The following is a 20,403-nucleotide window of genomic DNA, read 5'->3' on the forward strand; positions in this document are numbered from 1 at the left end:
CTCGGATTGACCTATTTAACTATAACTATGATTTAATCTCAATGCCAACTTTTATCCTATAAAAAGGGCTGTCTTTGGGGTTTTCTCGGCAATTAATCGAATTTTCGCTGGAAAACCATCCTGGAACTATAACGAACATTTTAAAAAAAGAATTGGCCAAATTGCTCTAGGGGTTGTTGAGTTATGCGCTTACCAACAGATTTTGCGATTCATTTTTATATTATAGAGATGAATAAATATAAAATAATTTACTTTCAGTAAATCGGCGTCATATTAATAAAATAAAGTTAATAGAATCTTAATATACTGCGATAACCTCGGTTTCTATCTTATTTTATTTATTAGCCGCAATAACGATAACTAATTTTGCTGATAAGTTCTATTCGAAATTAATAATAAAATAAGTGTTCGTTAAATGCATCTGGCTATCGGATATAGTATAAACTTAAATATTCCATGAATATTCCAGGTAATGTGTATGTACTATAATAAATACTAAAGTCATGAAGTGTTATCTTTGTAGCCGGCCGTTTGAATTTATTCCAGCTTTCGAGCAAATTGCACTCGTGTGGTGTGAGTTGATTGAAGCGCTGCAAATGAGAACAAAGCGGGTACCAGCCCGCGTAGATACTTGACCCGGTATTATATTAAACAACGAGTAAAATAACAGCCATAAATTAAGCGCACTTTAATTACCGATAAATTTCTGTCCGCGCGAATATGCTTTATGTGCGCCTTCTCGAGTTCTCGAGGTTTTTACTGCGCTCCGAAAATGAACTTAGTCATGATCATTATGAACAACGTGTGCCTAAACGACGCTATAAAATGACAGACTATTCGTTCGGTTAATATTTAACCAGAGACGAGATGCAGCTGAGCAGAAACAAAATTCGTCAAAAATTAAATTTTAATTTATATCTTATTAGGTTACAATGCTTCTTTTAATATTATTTTTAAACGTTGTGCGTTGTGAGAGTGAAAACCAGTTTAATAAAACCTTCCTGCAATTACTCTTCGATTAGCGGTCTTAAATCATATTTAATCAACCCGACACTAAGCTGACATCTGCTTCAAGTCATATTTTCTGCTTCTGTAAATTTTTGCAACGTTTTTTTCTGCAATTATAACCAATCATATGAATCATATATTGTGTTAATTTTTTCTCAAAAAGATGGTATATAAAAATATATTGCAATGATGATTTTTGGTTTGGACCGGATGCGTCGGTGAGTTTATTTGTGTCAGTTAATAAGATGCGCTCATAATAACTTCGTTCATATTCATAACTCGCGACACTCTCGACCACGGGCAGAAATATGACGAGTTTGAATCGTGTGCACTGCGCACATATCGTTAGCTAAAGTTAGAAGGAGATTATTTGGAAAATGTTGGAGCGCTAAAAAGAAGACGCGTATTAAAGAGACACGGACATGTCATATTCACACATCAAAGGAAAGAGGTAAAAGGCACAACCGACGTTCTTGCTCTTCATTCATTAAAAGCCGCGCGTAACTCAAGCACCGTGTTTATTTTCATTGGAATTGTGGTATTTTTATTTTAAATTCTCGTTTCCTATTTATTTTTCTGAATTCCGGTGCTTTGCGAAACTGCTTGGAATTTCACTCAGAAATTACACAACATTCATTTTCACTCCCTGTTACAATATTAATGCTTTTATTGTGTTTCACTTCAAACTCATACCAGACTGCAAAAAAATAAACTCATAAAATATTTTATTTTATTCCACGACGGTCATGATTATATTTATTCTACCCTCAATTGCTAAACCTTAAATAAAAAGTCATGGGGATGGATACAATGGGAAACCGAAGCACAACTAGGAGCAGAACGAGGTAGCAACTAAAAACTAGAAGGAAATGGGAGTCGAGTGAATAAACTTACGTGTGTGTGCTTATTGTGTCGTCCCGTCGCCGCCATGCGTTCCACACAATGACGTTTTGTTCAGTTGCGTAAGCCGACTTCATTTGTATCGGCGTGTTGCGTCCTGGGAGTCGAGTACGTGTGCCACTTTTTTATAGGTTTTCATGGACGTGCAGAAATAAGGGATGCAGTAGAGTTAGGGTGCCCCCAGAAGTATTTCGAGCAGAGTTCTAGATCAGATGAGAATAATGTGTTCCACGTTCACATTGAGCTATTTGCGAGCAATCACATAACAACACATGGTACTCGACAGCAACAAATTATGGATGACTTACTTATTATTTAGTTAATTTTGACAATTAAAGTTAAAAAATTTAAAAAAATGTAAAAAGGCATTGTCTGAAAACCAATATTTTTACATACATTGTTATAATATGTAACACGCAATGTTTTATGATTTTTATTTCCTATTGTGCGCCCTCAAACTGAAAACAAATTGTTATTGCAGTTTCGTGAACGCATCACGCCTATTTTTCTCACACTCCTCGTATGCCTCGCATGTTACGTATTCGAGTCGCGCGATGCGTTTCGGTGCGTTCACGCTAGTTATTGCGAGGGCCGTGCGCCGAGATGGCTTTTTGTGGGAAAATAAGGGATGCTTCTGACACCTCATCGCAGCACTCCACGAACAACACATCGCAAACTACTAAATGAACGACGAGCGGTAAAAGAGTGTGAGTGAGCCAGCAAGTACGTTCAGGGATGCAATAAAGGACGCATTTTTGAGCTGCTCACGTGTGCCGCCAATAACGCTAATTGGATCTGCGACCCTTGCACTTTTCTCGCCTCATTTACCACAACAGCACTTATAGTTTAATATTTCTCGCATTCTTTCCCTTGAACTCAAGGGCACAACAAAGAAAGCAGTCAACAGCTTCTTGTGCTGATGTAGAAATAAAAGGAACCACACATAACCTAATAATTCATCATGGAAGATAAAGCAGTGGGTATTTTAGCACATGTTTTGCCAAAAATACTAATTGTGCTTTTTTTTTTCGTACAAATGCAGTCGAGGAACGAGAATCCGAGTCGAGAATTTATGCCTTCCCAAACTTTTCTTGACACATTGAACTTTGTTCATTCAAGGCGACCTGGCAGCGTAGACAGGGACATGTTTAAACAAGGGGATTCACGCCATGATAGAACGGTGTGCTGGGAGAAAGTACCTAGAGTTTCAAGCAGGAAAGCGTCTATAACTTTGACTATCCGGATACTAACAAAGGTTAAGCCTTAGTTTGATGCTCACTTCAACCGTAGCTGTAAATTTACTGTCTACTTAAGTCGCCGAAACACCAAATACTTACATTGATCGCAAACAACAAATATGAATAAATATTCCTTGACATATAAGTACTTGCTCCAAAAATTATTCATGGCACGGTTCAGCAAGTTTCTGGAACGGTCTTAATGTATCATTATCCAACCGCGTGTAAGTACAAAGAGTTAGCCATCTTGAGTCAGCCGCGACGGTGATTTACGGCTCGGTCGTAGGTGTCACACGTTGCCCGTGTAATTCGTGACAGATACAAACACGACAAGATGCGAGTAACGATCCGGCATCCAGTTGGAAGCGCAAAGCAACAAAATTGAAGATTGTAGCAGGTGTTCCTGTGCGACTAGAGAGTTTCTATATTTAACGTTTCATTCTTACGCGTTTATTACCATAATAATGAAAGGCCTTAATCCGTTTGCTTCAAATATATAAAGTTATTGTGTTATTGGGAAATGAAAACGAAGAGGCAACGACAATAAGCAATAAAACACGAATTGATTGAGTTGAATTGGGTTGCAAACTCTGAGGGGCAGAGGGAGGAAAATGCGTGCGAAGCAAATCTAAACATTCGTAGAGGGAACAGGAAATGGTACAATAAATGCAACGTTTGTTACGCGTTTTGCATTCCGCTCAGTCAGCAGTTAAATACAATTCATTCAATTTAGATGTAGTGTTTCCAAAGTTGAATGAATCGGTAAATAAACAAAATTGTTTCATATTATCGGGCAAAAATTTATTTTATATTATTTTTATTTTATTTAATTGTTGGAACGATCATAAGTTATTTTAGAGCGATATAAACTATTTTAATTAATAATCATTAGTCTATTTCAACTTGGATGCTTGTACAATTCTTCATGTAATGCTCCTCGCTGTGATAGGATGCTCATGCATGCAACGAAATTTCTTCCAACGAACATTTCTCTTCGTTTAATGGTTAATTAGAAATATTAGTTATTTATGATAGATATTTATTTGCGTATTACGTGTATTTATGTCCCACACGTGTGCTGCTTTTGCGCCTCTCTGCTTCTTTCTTCTCTCCCAGTGTGACTCTGGATGCTTTTATTCTTATAAGATATGTATGAGTGCTATGAGCAATTTGCAACTTCGAGTATACGGCATTTCGAGAGACCGTAGCTACCATTATGATACGTGCACGAGCTGTGTGAGTATGACAGCAAGAAGAAAAGAAAGGCAAAGTAATAAGATGAACTGGCACGTGCATATTAGTATGAGCTGGTGTGGCAGACGAAGAAAATAGGCATGCAAACAAATTATATTTACATTATCATCGAACGAGAGCCGGCGAAATGTCAAACACAAGCAGCGCTAGCAAGCGCTCGTCGTATATCTTTTTAATAATCGTCATTAATTTTCTAGATTAAAGGCTGGTAATTATTATTATTATTGTTACATGCACTACTGGTACCGGTACTGGTTTCTATTTGTGGCTTCTGATTGCTGAATTCAATGTGTTGAGCAGGAAAGAAAATGTTCAAGAAAATCGCGTGTTTCAAACACTGCCACTAGTCGTTGTACATTGTGCTAGTTATATAAGTATATTATTGCAACTATCTGGTTATAACTCATGTGCCTGATAGTCGTTTATGTCTGCATAGGTGTGTAAAGTGTAAATTTATCACCATCATTTTTACTTCACCGGCTAGTAAATATATTTATTGAAATCTTTCATTTTCCACGGAATTAAATTTCTCGTTGTCCTTTCGAAGAACTGTATTTTTGTAGTTCAATCCTTTCTAACAGCAACAAGTTTTTTTTTGCAAATATACTGATGGTAAAGCCCTCACGCTTCATTATTTTAATTGTTGCCATGTTGGCATTAATAACGAATCGTGCGCGACGACAACTCAACGGGATGAGTTATGATCGAGACATTTGTTATCTGTCGCCGATGTCTAATGTCCCAATGTGCCATAAACCATTCAAACATGCCGCCGCCGTCGCGAGTCTGCGCGCGCGCGGTTATTTACACGAGCGCTACAATTCATCCGAGCGCTATTTCACAATAGCAAATACAACAATAATGGCAATCAAATATTAAAGCGGCCGATAGTAATCGACACCATCGTTGCTCAGCAGGAATTTACGCTTTTGCAATAGCTGTACCCACATCAAATGCAATCGTCATTAATGACCGCTTATAATTATAGTGATAAATTGTTTACTCTTGTTTTCTAGTCTAAAAATGTTTTAAACAAAATTTTGTCTTTTTGTATTAAAAAATAGTTGATATATGCAATGGTTGAAAATAGTTCGCTGTATAATGTACCTATATTACAACATAGAAACAAATTCTAACTGGCTGAACATAGATGTAGATTTGATGATATAAGTGACTTCCACATTTGCACGCTTTACGTCTGAATTCCGCGCCAATGCAATATTTATGCACTCGCGCATGCATATTACACTTGGGCCTTGTGCCATAACGCCACGCCGCACTTACCCGCGCTACTTGAACCTTGAACACTGCACACATTAAGCATTGATCGTGGAAATGGCGAATGTCAGTGGCTGCACCAGCGCGAAGTGAATATGTGAATAGGTGCCCCGCAAATGCATATTTGAATATTTCGAAACTTGCACAGAGGCCGCAGGAATAGCGAACGAACGCCGGAGCGGCTTGTAAATGAAGAGTTAATAATGCATATTCCGCCTTTCCGTCGAGCCACTCCGCCGGCCGTATCTTTGGAGTGCGGTCAGTCGCTACGGCAACCACCGCCAATGTGCTGCTCACGCGAATATCATAAAGCCACAATCAACAAACTAATGCACTTGCACCTAGGCTTCGGTATATTATTGTGGTCATTCAAAACCAGGTTGTTGAAATTCTCCGAATTGCGGAAGCAAATTTGGCGTATCGCAAAAGACCTGCTATGCAACAATTCCTAAGCGTTATAGTTTGAAATTACTGAATTAATTTGATTTAAACTTGATTATAAACTGAATTTGGAACGTGTAAATAAATATAAATTAAACATTTTCACATCAAATTTAGGTATTGCCATAAAATCTAAACTTTAGCAACGCACCACCGCATTAACAGCATCGTAAGCACAATTTATACGCACAAAGGTTAATTATTTATTAAACGCACTTTGTTCCTGCTGTCTCCGCTGGTATCTTCAATCGCAGTCATGCCTAACTGCCTAACCCCACAAATGTCACGTGTATTCGCAGTGAACTTTTATCGATCCAAAGTTACCTGAGCTAAATAATCCAGACCATCTATTCGAATGCTTCCGTGTTTTTCCTGCAATGTGCAGCGAGTAAAAGTCAAGTATTCCTCGAATAGGACATTTGATAAACAACTACATCTACCTGAAAATCTTATACTTACCAAAACTACAAGGGTAGCTACCCTTTAACAAGGGTGAATTTAAAGGAAACTTAATCGTTTTTATCCTGCTGTAAATCCCAGCTATTTATGAGTTTTAGAACGACGGCAACAGGCGGCGCCACTACTACCATTCGTAGGGCTAGATCCTGCTGGCATGCGGCGTTACCCTGATAAAGGTTTCTCGCCTGCGCGTCGACAACGTGCCGGCGGTTCGACGTCAACATAACCAACTCGAAGTATAGGCGCTGGCGGCAGCAGGAGGCGAAGAAGGCATTGGGCCGTTGGGCGCATTCAGTCAGTCGCTCGACCGACCTGCGAACGCATCAGACCGGCTCGCCTGCTGAGCGCATGGTTTTACGTCGTGTACGAAAGACGCGCGACGCGTGGTGCACGTGACATTTATGTTCTGCGTAAACAAATTTAGGCACAATTTGCATACCAATCAATCTCAAATTACACTATAAGCAACGATAAATAAACACCATATTTGTAAATTATCTTAAAAATATTTAAAAATATTTTAATATTAAATAATTTGTTTAAGACTTTTATATAAACTGTTTATTTGCGAAATTTTAATGAAATGATTGTTTTACAAGTTAATTTGACATTTAAAATCACTAAAGTATAAAAATGGAATCATAATGGAGCTTACAACTGAATGCATTAACGGTGAGTAGACTATAACGCTTTTCCAATTAATTATTAAGCCACTAATTGAACGCGCGCACTGAAAAAACTTAACGTACTTTAATGAATGTAATTTTATGATAGACAGTGGATTTGATCGCTAAGAGCTTGGTTAAGAATGCATCAATTTAGGTGGTACGAATACGAATTATGAGTTTAACCTTTGCGGGTCAATTTAAAATTGTTAGTCGTCTTGAAGGGACGCGGGACCCAGGGACCCGCGCTCGTTGCTGAATTATCGTAAATTATTACTAAACGGCATGGATGCGATGCGATGTATTTAGACTCTCTGGTTATATACGCTTGGCGAGAGTCTTTCGAACCCGCAATTTAGGATCGTTTGCTTGAATAATTTATTATAATTTCGATGATTATTCCGGCTGGGTTTGCTCCTTCTCAGAAGTAGGCTTATGAAGACAACAGCGCGTCTTCAATCTCCAACACAATTCAATTACGAGCTTAATCAATTAAATAAACATTGATTGAAGCTGATAATTTTGTTTGATCCAATAATAATGGGTTCGAACATTATCTAAATGTCTAAACTTTATTATAATAACGTTAATTTCATATTATTATTCTGAGAATATAAACTTAAGTCGGTGAACCAAATACTTAAGTTAAGTCGGTGTATGTTAGGTTGCCTACATCAAAAGCTCAAAATTTGATTTTAAACTGAATATTTGAATTTATTTTCGTTAGAATTTGTCTATTTATCAATGTTATCATAAATTTGTTAGCGGCTTTGATCAAAACAGTGAAATCATTGTGAAATTTAAAATCAAACATTCTAATCGAATAAAAACAAGATTACGTCTATCTATGCATACACACACAACTTTTTTCCCACACATTAGGTCCGTTCTGATCCCTCTTTTCTCGTCAACTTTCTTTTCATCCTGGTTTCGTTGAGTTTTAACGTGCGAGTGTAATCCAGGCCTCAGTTTTAGCGGAGCTATCTCAGGAAAGTTCCTTAGGCGAACGCATTGATGTTCGAAACAAGATGAAGCGGTTTTGGCACTTTGTTTTCGACACTTCCGCTCGTCGGGTATCCGACGTATTTGCTTGGTATATTTATGCAAAAACCTGTGCTTGCAAGAGTGTGTGTGTGTAGGGCGCCCGCTATAAATAAACGTATCTTCTGCTGCACATCGCGATATCATCGCTTCATCCAACATGCATCTAGCAGGAGTGAAGATGCAGCGTTGCGCTGATGGGATAACGAAATATCGACTGAGAAAATTGCATCGCTGAGGCGGCAATACTGTTCGCACTACAGGGAAATTCGTTTAGTTTATATATTCACTTAAAAGGATAAATTTGTTGGCGTTGAACAGACTCAATCAGTTACATTTTATAAATAAACAAGCAAAAATCGTTTTTGATATAAGTTTAACTAAACAGAAAAATTTCACGAAATTAACTATTTTGTGATAAGGTATCTGGCTCGTTGGTCTAGGGGTATGATTTTCGCTTAGGGTGCGAGAGGTCCCGGGTTCAAATCCCGGACGAGCCCGCGTTGACATATATTTTAAAGTTATAATAAAAAAAAATTATATTGAATACATCTCTAAACCACGTGATAAAAGTTTGCTCACAATATAAATATATATTTAGAATTGGTCATCCAATGGAAATATTATCATGCTCTAATCTTATCCGCAAATGCGGTAATGACTTATTTATGTTAATGAGACTTAATAATTAATTACGCGAATATTTAATGCTAAAATATTACGCATCGGCTCGTTGGTCTAGGGGTATGATTTTCGCTTAGGGTGCGAGAGGTCCCGGGTTCAAATCCCGGACGAGCCCGCACTTTTTTTTTTAAACAATATGTGTATTAAATTAACAACTGAGAACATTTGTTCATGAAGTTTGTTTAATAATTGCTACGTCATCATCCCGGCTCGTTGGTCTAGGGGTATGATTCTCGCTTCGGGTGCGAGAGGTCCCGGGTTCAAATCCCGGACGAGCCCGTAGTTAATCATTTTTGATTAAATAAAATTAATCATAACATACATATTTATATCGTGTCCATCTCCAAACCACAAAATTGTTTTGCCGACGATCTGAGCATATCTAGATTTGGTTGACTCATGAAAATTTTAATGACAATGCGCTTATCTTATCTGCGCATGTGGTATTGACTTATTTATAATCATGTGACTTATTAATTAATTTCGCGAATATTTAACGGTAAGTTACTGAGTATCGGCTCGTTGGTCTAGGGGTATGATTTTCGCTTAGGGTGCGAGAGGTCCCGGGTTCAAATCCCGGACGAGCCCGCGCTTTTTTCTCGAAAATTTAACTTTTTACACCAAGAAACAAAATATTATGTGTAAAATGACTAAAAAAATCATTTACTGACTATTTCAACTGTCAACAATACTTTGATTGCATGTTAAACGCAAACTGGGACCAAACCGCAGCGTTCGGTTTATGCCCAAGAAGCGCAGTGTCCGGTATTCCTTTCACGTATTTGGTTTTATTGAGTGCCAGAGGAACCTAATAAACGCCGCCGTACAATAGACGGGCGTGATGTTGATGTTGATGTCGACGTAGATGTAGATGTCCCGCCATTCCGGACGCACCGACGTCGACGCCAAGCCAACGGACGCTTACCACCGTCACTGCCGACGCCGCCTCACGACTTTGACTTTGTCCGCGACTCCAGTCCCGCATGCCCGCAACTATTCCAATAACTACAGGCACCGGGTCCTACCAGAAGCGGAGAGGTTGAGTTGGGCGACTTCAAAGCAGCAAAGCACGTGCCTTGCAGCAAGGTCCCACCAAGAATACCAACACGCGACGTTGAGATGCAAATTTTGTGCAGCGAAATGCAAAGTAAAACACGAAACATTCAACGGACATTTGAAAAATGTTGCACGCATTTTCTGCATGTGCGCATGTCGTACTACAAATTCGTGGTTCTCTTGTGGTTACGACCACGTGACTTGTTTTATTCATATTTTCAATTTTGCGCTTAACACATACCTTTAAGGGCTTGCTGCTGTCGTGCACCGCGTCCGCCTTGATCCAGTTGTAACGTTTTTTACTCATTTCGTTAGGTTTTTTACTGTCTGCCACTATACGACAGCGGCAGTGGCTGCGCGAGAATCCCAAAGAAGTACATCACTCGTACAAACGTACAAATAAGTTAAGAACGTCAGAAACGGTCGGAACGTTGCGCGCATAAGGAAACACTTACCCCGGCGAGCGTTGGTGAAAACGTTACCATTTTTACAGTCGTTGTAAATTCCCCGGCCCTCTCATTCCTGAGCCCGAACGCGCGCCCTAATGAAATATACACAATTTGCATCGTTCCGAAAGCCGTTTCGCTGCAGCCGTATTGAGTGGCGTCGACGTTGGCGCGTTGACGCCTCGGTCGTTTTCCCGTCTCGTGCCATCGCCGTTTCAATAAAATTGAAAAGAGAATTGGCGTTTTGCTCATGGTGAACATTCGCTCACACCACATGCACGATGTGCAAGACCTGCAAAACCATATAGCATATAACGGCATCTCGTATACGGCTACTTTTCTTTTTAGATGCTGAAAAGCGCATAAAACCAATTCCTGCAATTTTCTCGACTTTGTTACTACCGTTTTTCTCGGCCCGGCTCTCTTGTTTGGTGGTTGGTCCATATGCACATTCACGTAGTCGTTTAAACGCGAATAACATTCTTCTACATTTCGATTTGGTACAATTGTTTGTTGCTCATTTTACTTACACATTCCGATTCTAGAGTTTAATATCCAGTTATATGAAGTTCCCGCTAGAAATATGAGATATTTGTTGCTTCAATTTGAGATGGGAAGTGCAAATATTTAGATTATGTGGTGATAATAACAAAGCACAAAATATTTAACGGGCTCGTCCGGGATTTGAACCCGGGACCTCTCGCACCCGAAGCGAGAATCATACCCCTAGACCAACGAGCCGATGAAAACACCTGAAATGCAAAAAAATTGTGGAGACAAAGAATTGTAAAATTTTGCAGGATTATTTATATGGTGTATTTTTTAAATTTATAAAATGTAAAACAAAATCATTCGAATTGTGTTTAGAGACTTATCCAGCTAAAACACTCCAATTAGGTACTAGTTTTAATTGTGAACAAATGTCGATAATATTTATTTAAAAACGCTATATGCAAAAATCTGTGGGCTCGTCCGGGATTTGAACCCGGGACCTCTCGCACCCTAAGCGAAAATCATACCCCTAGACCAACGAGCCATTAAACAAATTAAATTTAATGCCAAACTACGCAATAATTATTTATGATTTGTTAATATTTTACTGAATACATTATGACCTTCATCATCAAAATTAAGATAAACTTTGACGTTGATAACACGAGTTATAGCAATGTACCAAACTACTTGACTGCTCAATTTCTATCATCACGTATCAAACAAGTAAATTTCACCATCCACCAACTTAGATTTCCTGCATCAGATTCGAAGACATGTGAAAACATCAGGGTAACAAGGGAAACATGTAACTGCCGATTAGAATATGAATTATTAGCGCATCTGCTCCCAGCCTTCATTCCCACTCGTCTCCAGACAATCTTCTCCACACGAACCTCGGCACCGGCCCGCTCGGTTTCACTCCTATTCCAATAACAATCTCGACATCTTCGCGTTCTTCCCTAGCAGTTTCCGGCACTTCTGCCAAGTCCCAAGTCTTCCACTCCTTTCAATATCATTGCGCTCGCAGTGAACAATCCGAGTAGTATTTCAATTCTAGTGTTATTCAAGTCCTTCGGTATTCTTATACGTGTAGACACTTTAATCCGAGCGTTCTATAATTTAGGCGATGACAACACTAAACCTCGATCATGTTTTCGTGAAAATGCCTTGCCATGGTAACTCGGCTTTCTCCTTTTTCTCAGTGTTTATTGACGAAAATAAGTCGAAATGAAGATGTTATACTTGTGTTTGTGCCAATAGTTTTCTGAAGATGGCCTCGATTTGAACATAATTCTTGTGTTTGTAGCAGATGTGACTTGGAACATTTGTAATATTCAAAGTGTCATTTACGGTGTCGTTTGTGTTTAACCTACTTCGAACACGAAATATATTTCAATTAAAAGGGAAATAAATCAAACATTCAATGTTTTCAAGTGGATAGTTCTAGTTCCCATCTGATAGAAACTTTAATAGATTGAAATTGGTCTTAAATATTACGAGTGTTTAATGAATTGATAACTAAAGATGAAGAAAATAGAGTAGGCAGTTAATTGATTTATGTGATATTATTAACATTTGTTTGAAATCATAAAAACTGCGGATTTATTATTTTTCAATATTTACAGTAAATTTATATTTACAAACAAATATTGATTGTTTCTTGAAGAAGATACGCGATATCATGATTTGCATGACAAGTATAATTTTCTGCTGATACTATATGACTGATACTATATCATTATGTATAAATCTCAACAATATTCCTAATAATGTACGTTCTACAATAATTTTAAATCTAGTTGAATAATAATAACTTTGTTCGAAGCTAAACCGTTTAACATTGGCGCCATGGATTGCGTGTGTGTGAAAAATTCACTCCTCGCATTATTCGACAGCATAATCACCGCGTTGTTTTCCAACTCTCAGCGCGTTTTGCTGCAACTATTAAAAGCAAATCGATTCCAACATTTCCAGCGCTTGCCGAAGCAAAGTATAACCTACATCCACATTTTACGGAAAAAAAACTTTTACTTTGCAGATAAAAGTGAAACGTACTACTCAAGGACACCATGTATAGTCACTATATACGTTTAACTTTAATTAATCCAGAGACTAAAGGGGTAGAAAAGTGTTATATTGAGCAAAAATCACAATAAGAAAATTAGATTGAAACGTGTTTAATGCGTTTTAAAGCGGGTGCTGCACGCTCGTAATCAACCGTGACCCAGTAACCAAATCAAAGTGCTTTTCGTGCTTTTAAACGCTTTAAATGTTTCGCTGCACATTGCATATTACCCGAGAACGTTGCATTTTGTATTTCGCATTCAGCATGCACTTCCTTACGATCTTCGGGTGCGCATTCCGCCCGTTGGTTGTTACATTCAACGTGATACAGTCGAATGTGCAAATGAGGGAATTGAATGCGCTGAATACATTACGTTCACAGTTTTTCTTTTTTTTATGCACAATTTATATGCTTTTATTTAACCCGGCATAATTAAAACTATCTTTATAAATCTCACTTGCTTAATTTTCTATTATTTCAACTGCGGGCAAAATGTATAAGTTTATTTAAGGTTAGTTACATCAATATTACAACAATAAAAATACGGTTCTTTGAAATGTATGAAAACTGTATTTTAGTGCTATAGTCTGAACGTAACTATAATTATCTTGCTGCAATTAATGAAATTACGTGTTATGAAATAGGTACCTAGTCATGTCAATTAAAATCATATGACAGTTGAAATGTGAACGTAAAGATTGTTTCAGCAATAAAAGTCAGGTCGGACTCTGCGAGTGTATAATTATTTATGCACTGTTGATGTGAACGTTAACGCTTCGCTCTTCGTCCCAGCACTTTGAAACGATTCTAAAGCGAGGAAAAAACTAGGTGAATTGAGGTAAAATCGATACGTAATTAAGTTGGTCTACACGCGGACACAAACACGTTACGGAACCAGCGTTTGTGAAGCGTTTGTCAGAACAACGAGTCAACTACATCGAGTTTTCCGAGTTGTGTGTGCAAAACTTCATGTGGCGAAAGGGAAAGACCACATGCTTTTCAGAATGTTCTGTACTTACGATCAGTCGACAATAACCGCAACAGAAATGTTGCAACACGTATAAAGTTCAAAGTACAAAGTGAAATCAAAGCTCTTGTTTGATTTGACATAAGCAAAAGCTTAAACAAAGTTGATATTTCCACTTTTTAAAAATTTATTTGCTTTCATCCGTTTTAACTTGTATCATTTAATGTTCAACCCTTTTTTATTTGCACATTTTGTTTGTTTGCCGAGTAATTTGTGCTTTTTCACACGCCAAAAATGAGCGTAATGAAGCGAAATAATCAAATATTAAACATTCGAGCAAAACAAGCGAAGTGATCATCGCGTAAACCCGATTAAATTGGTATTTTTTCTGTGTGCCACACGCACACATACAATTCTCAAAACCTGTACCTAAATGTGTTAGAGCACGCGTTGGCTGCATACAGCACGAGTGTTGAAAACGAAAAAAAAAAACGCATTTATTTGTATTTATCAAATGATGGCACCGAAGCGCGCATATTTCCCTTTCATTATGCGTCACGAATTTTTATCGAAGTCACGTTTTTCACGTTGCCATTGCCGGATTTGCTTTGTTTCGCTATCCCGGCGCGTTTTTTTGCGTTCATTTTTTCTGCCGGTACTCACCATTACGGTGCAACATCACGCCGTACGGTGCTTTATCAGTGAGGCTCTATCAGAGGAACCAAATCGTAATGGTAATGGTAAAAAAGCGAGCGAAATAAAAATCGTGCGCACGCTTTTCGAAAATCTATCGTAATCTGAAGTAATCTCGAGCTTTGTTAGATCGAACTTTACATTATAGAATTTTATACGTTTTAAATTCATGGATTAAAAGGGTCGGGAGTGCGTGGAAGTGAGTAGTAGTAAGTTATCTTGGTCAATTGGTCATAAAAATTAGTTGACAATCCACCATCTTAATCCTAACCTAATTTTTCAACTATTTTGTTAAAAAAGATTAAGATTAGAAACTCTATTATGTATCAGCTTTTAGCGTGTATCATCTGAGATTTTCGGATGGGCATTACCCTTTTGTATACATGCGGCCACGAGTTAATGATGCATTGTGGCAGTGAATACGTTTAATTAAAAGTTAATTATAATTAAGCGAACAACAACAACAACAACAATAACGCGAACAACATCAATAACGACCAGCGGGGGTTAATTTCCATGAATATACTGCATATATTGCCGTTTCCCAGGTGTAATTCTCCGTGGAACATTAAGGACGACAAGTAGGACGCTCTAGTGTCCATAACGTCGTGAACAGTTCCGTTGTCCCTTTCAACTACGACAAGATCATGCTTTAAGACTGCATGTTTACGAATAATAAGGGGGGGCTCAAGAAACGTTTCGTGATTTTATTGCACTAAATCATACTTGTATTTACCGTATTTGATAATTGAAGTGCTTTCGATGAATTAATTTCAAGTCCCAATGTTGATTACCTATACTTGCATTGTACAGTATGAGACATTAGCAAATGATAACCTGCTATTAATATTTACTGAATTTGCGCCTAGAGAACATGTAGTATGTGCTTGTTAAGTTCCTTCCCGTTGTCGGCTGTGCTTGCGACAGGAAGTCAGCGGCGGTGCTCCGCATGCAACCTGGTAGCGCGCTGCACTCGAATGGGAATTAGGTGTGATTATCTCGAGTGTCCGGCGCCGCCGACGGCGAATGCATGCGGATTTCTGCTACCAGCCACATCGTTGTCTGCACCGTTCCTCCGTACGGTAATGTCAATTCATCGCCACCGTGGAGCCAGGCCAGGGGCATGAATACTACAAGAACTCCGTTTTGTCTTGCCACTGGCGCACGGTGTCTAGTGGTTGTGTGGGTGCATCGATAGCCGTATTATGGATGTTGAGGGCGCGATGGGTAACTTGCAGAATCGACATTAGAGTGTGCGGGTTGCGAGCGCGACCTGCGGCCGGGTGCCATCCACTGCGGTTAGTAATGCTGCTGGCTCTCAGATGCTGGTGTGATGTGTGCGGTGTCAATGGTGCCTCGTCGACCAAATGTTCATTGATTTAACCTGCGGCGACCCCAATCAAACCGTCATAAATAACGCAATTATTCTATTTGAAAAGGCCCTATTAGTTGAGGACTCATTGCGCATATTGCATGTTGATTTTCTTAAGGTTGAATAGTCTAGACTTGAAATTGAGATTAAAATACCAAAAATTTCCATACATTTAATTATTCACTAAATTTACCTAATTTTATGAAATTAATAAATATTGTTTATTTGTGCAGAAAGTATGATTCAATGCTCTTCACATATCTAATATGGACAATTCTACGTTTATTAAAATTTAATTTTACCAATATAATAAATACCAAATAATATTTACACAATAATTAACAAAAACGCTTAAAAAGTACAAAATTAATACGTAATTACAATTGAGTATTTCCATCGATCTGCATAACCACAAACAAATGCATCGTGTTAATTTAGCAATAATAATAAAATCATATCAACGCATCCATGACCAAACACCGATAATTTTACTGTTGGCCGTTTTGAATGCCCAATGCGCTAGTTAAACTATACCCGCTAATTATTAACTCATTAATTCTGTTTTATGCACAAGTTTGCATTGTTGTTCTAACATATATATGAAATTGGAAATTTTGAAAACTACTCCACCACGCTTTGTTTTATGAACAAATAACTGTGAAATTTGTACATCCGTTTTGTACGATTGCCTGTGTGGCAAAATTTCGAATTATTTCGTGTTCGATTGAGGCGTAATATTAATTTGACGCAACATGACGCATTCAACCTGGACAACTCTACTGTTGCCGATATTTTGTTACATGATGCACCACTGAGCTGTGGGGGGTTGAGTAGGTGGCAGTCGCGAGTATTTATATTATTTTCTGTGTACCCATGTCCAGTTCAGTTGGCATCCGATAGGCCTGCGAGGATGGATTACATAGTCGGTTGGATTTAATTAAAATCCATAAAATCCTTTTCAATTTTATTTCGTTTTATTTCATCTACGAATGGTGGAAATAAAAGTTTTTCCTGGTACTTCCAGCGTATTTTATGTACATTTATTAAATTAAAATGTTGCATTAATACGCGTAAAGTTGACATCGTCATTATGAGTTTTTTAATTAGGTTATTCTTGGAGTGAAACGAATGAAATTCATTGTGCATTAAAATGTCACATGCAAATTTATTCGCTGTGAAAATGAAGTTTTCGCTAATAAAACGAATGAAAGTAATAGCAGCATCTATCTTCAGTGATGCGAACAAACACGATCTATTTTTATTCTTGTGCCAAGTACAAATACAATTAGTAATTGATTATTGTTCGCCATTGACACAAATGGATCCAGAGCATCCCCACGAGGTGGGGCACATATGCTCTCCACATCCTCATGGTGCCATCAGTTGTGCGCTCGTTTGTTAAGCGTGTGACGGGCTAAAACGTTAATTAATAAACGATAAGCGCCTGCCACTAATCTTACTCGGATGGCAATGGCTGCGCAGCGATGCTAGCGCCACGCAACGCATTCTAGCTGCCATCCGTCGTTTTCCATCAGCGGGAAACATTAAAACGAATGAATTACGATGCACAATACATCAGGAAGGAAGGAAGAGCCGTGGAAGGAAGAAAAGTTAGGGAAGACTGGGTCGTGCTGCTAGTCGTTCATTTAACTGTCAATCATGTTTAAATGCGGGCTTTTGTTGTTTTTAAAATTGCGGAGTATAATAACCTATGCATTCATCAGTCAAACGGGTCAGCAGGTAATGGTAATAAACGTTGCAATTGTAATTTTTCTTAATTACAGGTTGATAATACTTATTATTTCATCAATTTATATTTGCTTAATATTTTGCTCTAATCTCTAAACATATATTTTTTTGTTCATTAGTGATTTTATTGACTGTCGTCGCTTCTTTCATGGACAATTTGATGTGAAACTTTCATTGTATTCTCATCTACTCTTGGACTTCGTAGAACCTAACATTTTCAGTCCTTTACAGGCAGGTCTTTTTGCTGCCTTTTGTGGCTTGCTTTCTATCTTTATAGCAATGTTTTTCACCATTTGCGCTTGCGATCGTTTGATCTTCATTCTTTTCCATTTATTTTTTATTTCTTTTAAACGGTGGTTGGCAATTTGGTCGATGGTGCCATCGCTTTCCGATAACGAAAGCGATGCTAAACGCATAATAATACCACATTACGACACCAACACCCATCGACGACATAGGACACAGGTCTACAGTTTTAATGCGCACCTCGATCAAACATACCATGTGTCTCACATTCTTCCACAACTTTACACTTTGCAACTTTGTAAAGACTCGATTTGTTCGTCTGAATGGCGTGAATTTCGTTTATGCTGCAGTTGGTAGCGCGGGTATCAACTAATACAATCGAATAGTTTCGGCAAGTAGTAGTTTCGTAATCTTTGTATCACCTCAAGTTTGCTCCGTCCTTCTTCGACGGACGCTCGTTTGTTGCTTTGAGCGGGAGGACGTGTTCTTATCTGTGTGGGTATCTTGGTCGCTTTGCACTTTCCACATTCCTATTGCTTGCTCGCTTGTGGAAGTCGGATCCTGTGGTGGCTTTTACGACGTATCATTAGCCTTCTGGATGCGGCAATAATTCCGCACGTACGACCAACGGCTGACCAGTAAATGCTACTGTTGTAAACGGAACCGTGGACCACACATAAGTAGAAAAATTGTCAATTTGGCAGAAACGTGTGAGGATTAACAGGGCTTTCATTATTTCAACATTAATGATGCGTTTCATTCTTAATTTTTATATTAAAATCGATAGTACGTATTTTCGTAAACTTAAATTTTTATACATCCTGTAAGATTGCCTGACAAATAACGGCTGAGGGTGGAACAACTTGTACTACATCTAAAACCTGCGCACGGTAAAAGAATGAGTTCAGTGTTCCGGCTGAAATCGTAGAATTGGAACCAATCTGGTAATGGTATTCCATTTTTTATAACTTTTCTTAGCAGTAAAATTGTGGAAATAATCAAACGAAGTCAGCAATCCAGAAAACTAAGATAATTGCATTAAATAATTCAGTTCACTTTCTGTAATTTATTAATTCTTGCAATAATTAATTATTTTAGTTCTATTTCCTTCATGCCCAAATTGAAAGTTTTATGTTTTATATTAAATACCGGTTCAATAACTTTAAACCTACGTGACGTACACTTTTCAGCTGATATCATCTTACCTTCTCGTCGAAAAGGAAAATTAAAAGCAATATAACTTGGGCAATGCGAAGTGTACCTATCGAAAAAACTCGAACTTCCGCATCGAAGAAGTTTTCGCTCTGATGCGTTCACCCACCCGACACTTTCAACGCAACAACTACGTTTTTGCAGCTTTGCCGAAGTCAATCGAAACATACGTCGCGACTTATACAGTTTTGGACTTTTCGTTTATTTTTTACTTACTGCCGACGACGCGAGAAGCGTTCAGGAGTTCGTAAGGCAAGTCAGCTTTCGAGCATTTAATCCTTGGCAAAGTTTCCAGTTGTACTTAGATACTCAAGTGCACGTCACTACATCACTAATGGAAAGTGTCTAATGTAGCTCTGAAAACTTCTATCGGCTCCTCGCTCAAACTCTCTTATATTTTTTATATATCAAGAAAAAGATGATGTTGTCTACTAGAAAAATATTATTACTTTTGTAATATTTTTCCAAGTGAAGAAGTTCTCTTCTTGAATAGATTCGTTTGACTCTTTCTGTATTGTCAATGCCGAGTCAAAATCGACAAAGTGAAGAGCACATAAATGTAAAATGAAATTTGCGCTGCGCCCCAAAGCGAAACGCAAAGAAGAAAAACTGCAGAAATATAAGTCGATGTTACTCACAACTGGGGAGGTAATTCTCGTGGGAAAACAATGATACTCGCATCGTAAACTGTAACGTCGCCATCCTATATCTTCATGGCTTTCTTTCAGTTCTACTCGTTGCAGTTCAGTTGAAGTGGAGATGTTGCATGTTGCACTTACATATCACTGCGGCGCGAGGTATCTCGTAACGCTTGTAACTGGTTGAGTACGTACTCGGCTAAGACCTCTTGCACAAGTGGATATTCGTCTCGAATTACTGCTGAAATTGAGAAAATACTTTGTTACATTTTGGTGTTTGTACTTGTTATTTGCGAATGCAATTCGGATCCGCGCTGTGCTAAATTCCAGAAAATTTTAACTTATAGGTTAAGTTAGTGAAGTTTTAGCTTACAAATAATTGCAGTAGATGGCGTTGCGTGTCAATGATTAATAAAAAGCATCCTTTTTGATGAGAATCGTTCTCTCGTTTAATCAACTCGATGTAATCCTTTCAGATTTAAATTTAAAGAATTAG

General features: G+C 38.2%; 1 protein-coding gene and 6 non-coding genes across 8 annotated transcripts in view; 5 read left to right on the top strand and 2 right to left on the bottom strand.

The window, feature by feature from the left end:
• Positions 1–6,888: 6,888 nt before the first annotated feature.
• The window catches only part of Ddr (discoidin domain-containing receptor 2), a 68,549-nt gene continuing 55,034 nt past the window's right edge, over positions 6,889–20,403 (top strand). For both annotated transcript variants that reach the window (XM_065304756.1, XM_065304757.1), the window contains exon 1: positions 6,889–7,250. The gene's annotated coding sequence lies outside the window, so the exon portion shown is untranslated. The remainder of the gene's footprint in view (positions 7,251–20,403) is intronic.
• Positions 8,713–8,784, top strand: TRNAP-AGG (transfer RNA proline (anticodon AGG)). The gene has a single exon. It is a non-coding gene; the product is annotated as a tRNA-Pro (tRNA).
• TRNAP-AGG (transfer RNA proline (anticodon AGG)) lies at positions 9,012–9,083 on the top strand. The gene has a single exon. It is a non-coding gene; the product is annotated as a tRNA-Pro (tRNA).
• TRNAP-CGG (transfer RNA proline (anticodon CGG)) lies at positions 9,176–9,247 on the top strand. Its single transcript has one exon. It is a non-coding gene; the product is annotated as a tRNA-Pro (tRNA).
• Positions 9,485–9,556, top strand: TRNAP-AGG (transfer RNA proline (anticodon AGG)). The gene has a single exon. It is a non-coding gene; the product is annotated as a tRNA-Pro (tRNA).
• Positions 11,140–11,211, bottom strand: TRNAP-CGG (transfer RNA proline (anticodon CGG)). The gene has a single exon. It is a non-coding gene; the product is annotated as a tRNA-Pro (tRNA).
• On the bottom strand, positions 11,435–11,506 carry TRNAP-AGG (transfer RNA proline (anticodon AGG)). Its single transcript has one exon. It is a non-coding gene; the product is annotated as a tRNA-Pro (tRNA).

This window comes from Atheta coriaria, unplaced genomic scaffold (genome assembly GCF_025399875.1).
Source record: "Atheta coriaria isolate IRGN ID8LTWV9N9 unplaced genomic scaffold, Caltech_Dcor_3.1 hic_scaffold_6_pilon, whole genome shotgun sequence".
In the NCBI taxonomy this organism is placed as follows: Eukaryota; Metazoa; Arthropoda; class Insecta; order Coleoptera; family Staphylinidae; genus Dalotia; species Dalotia coriaria.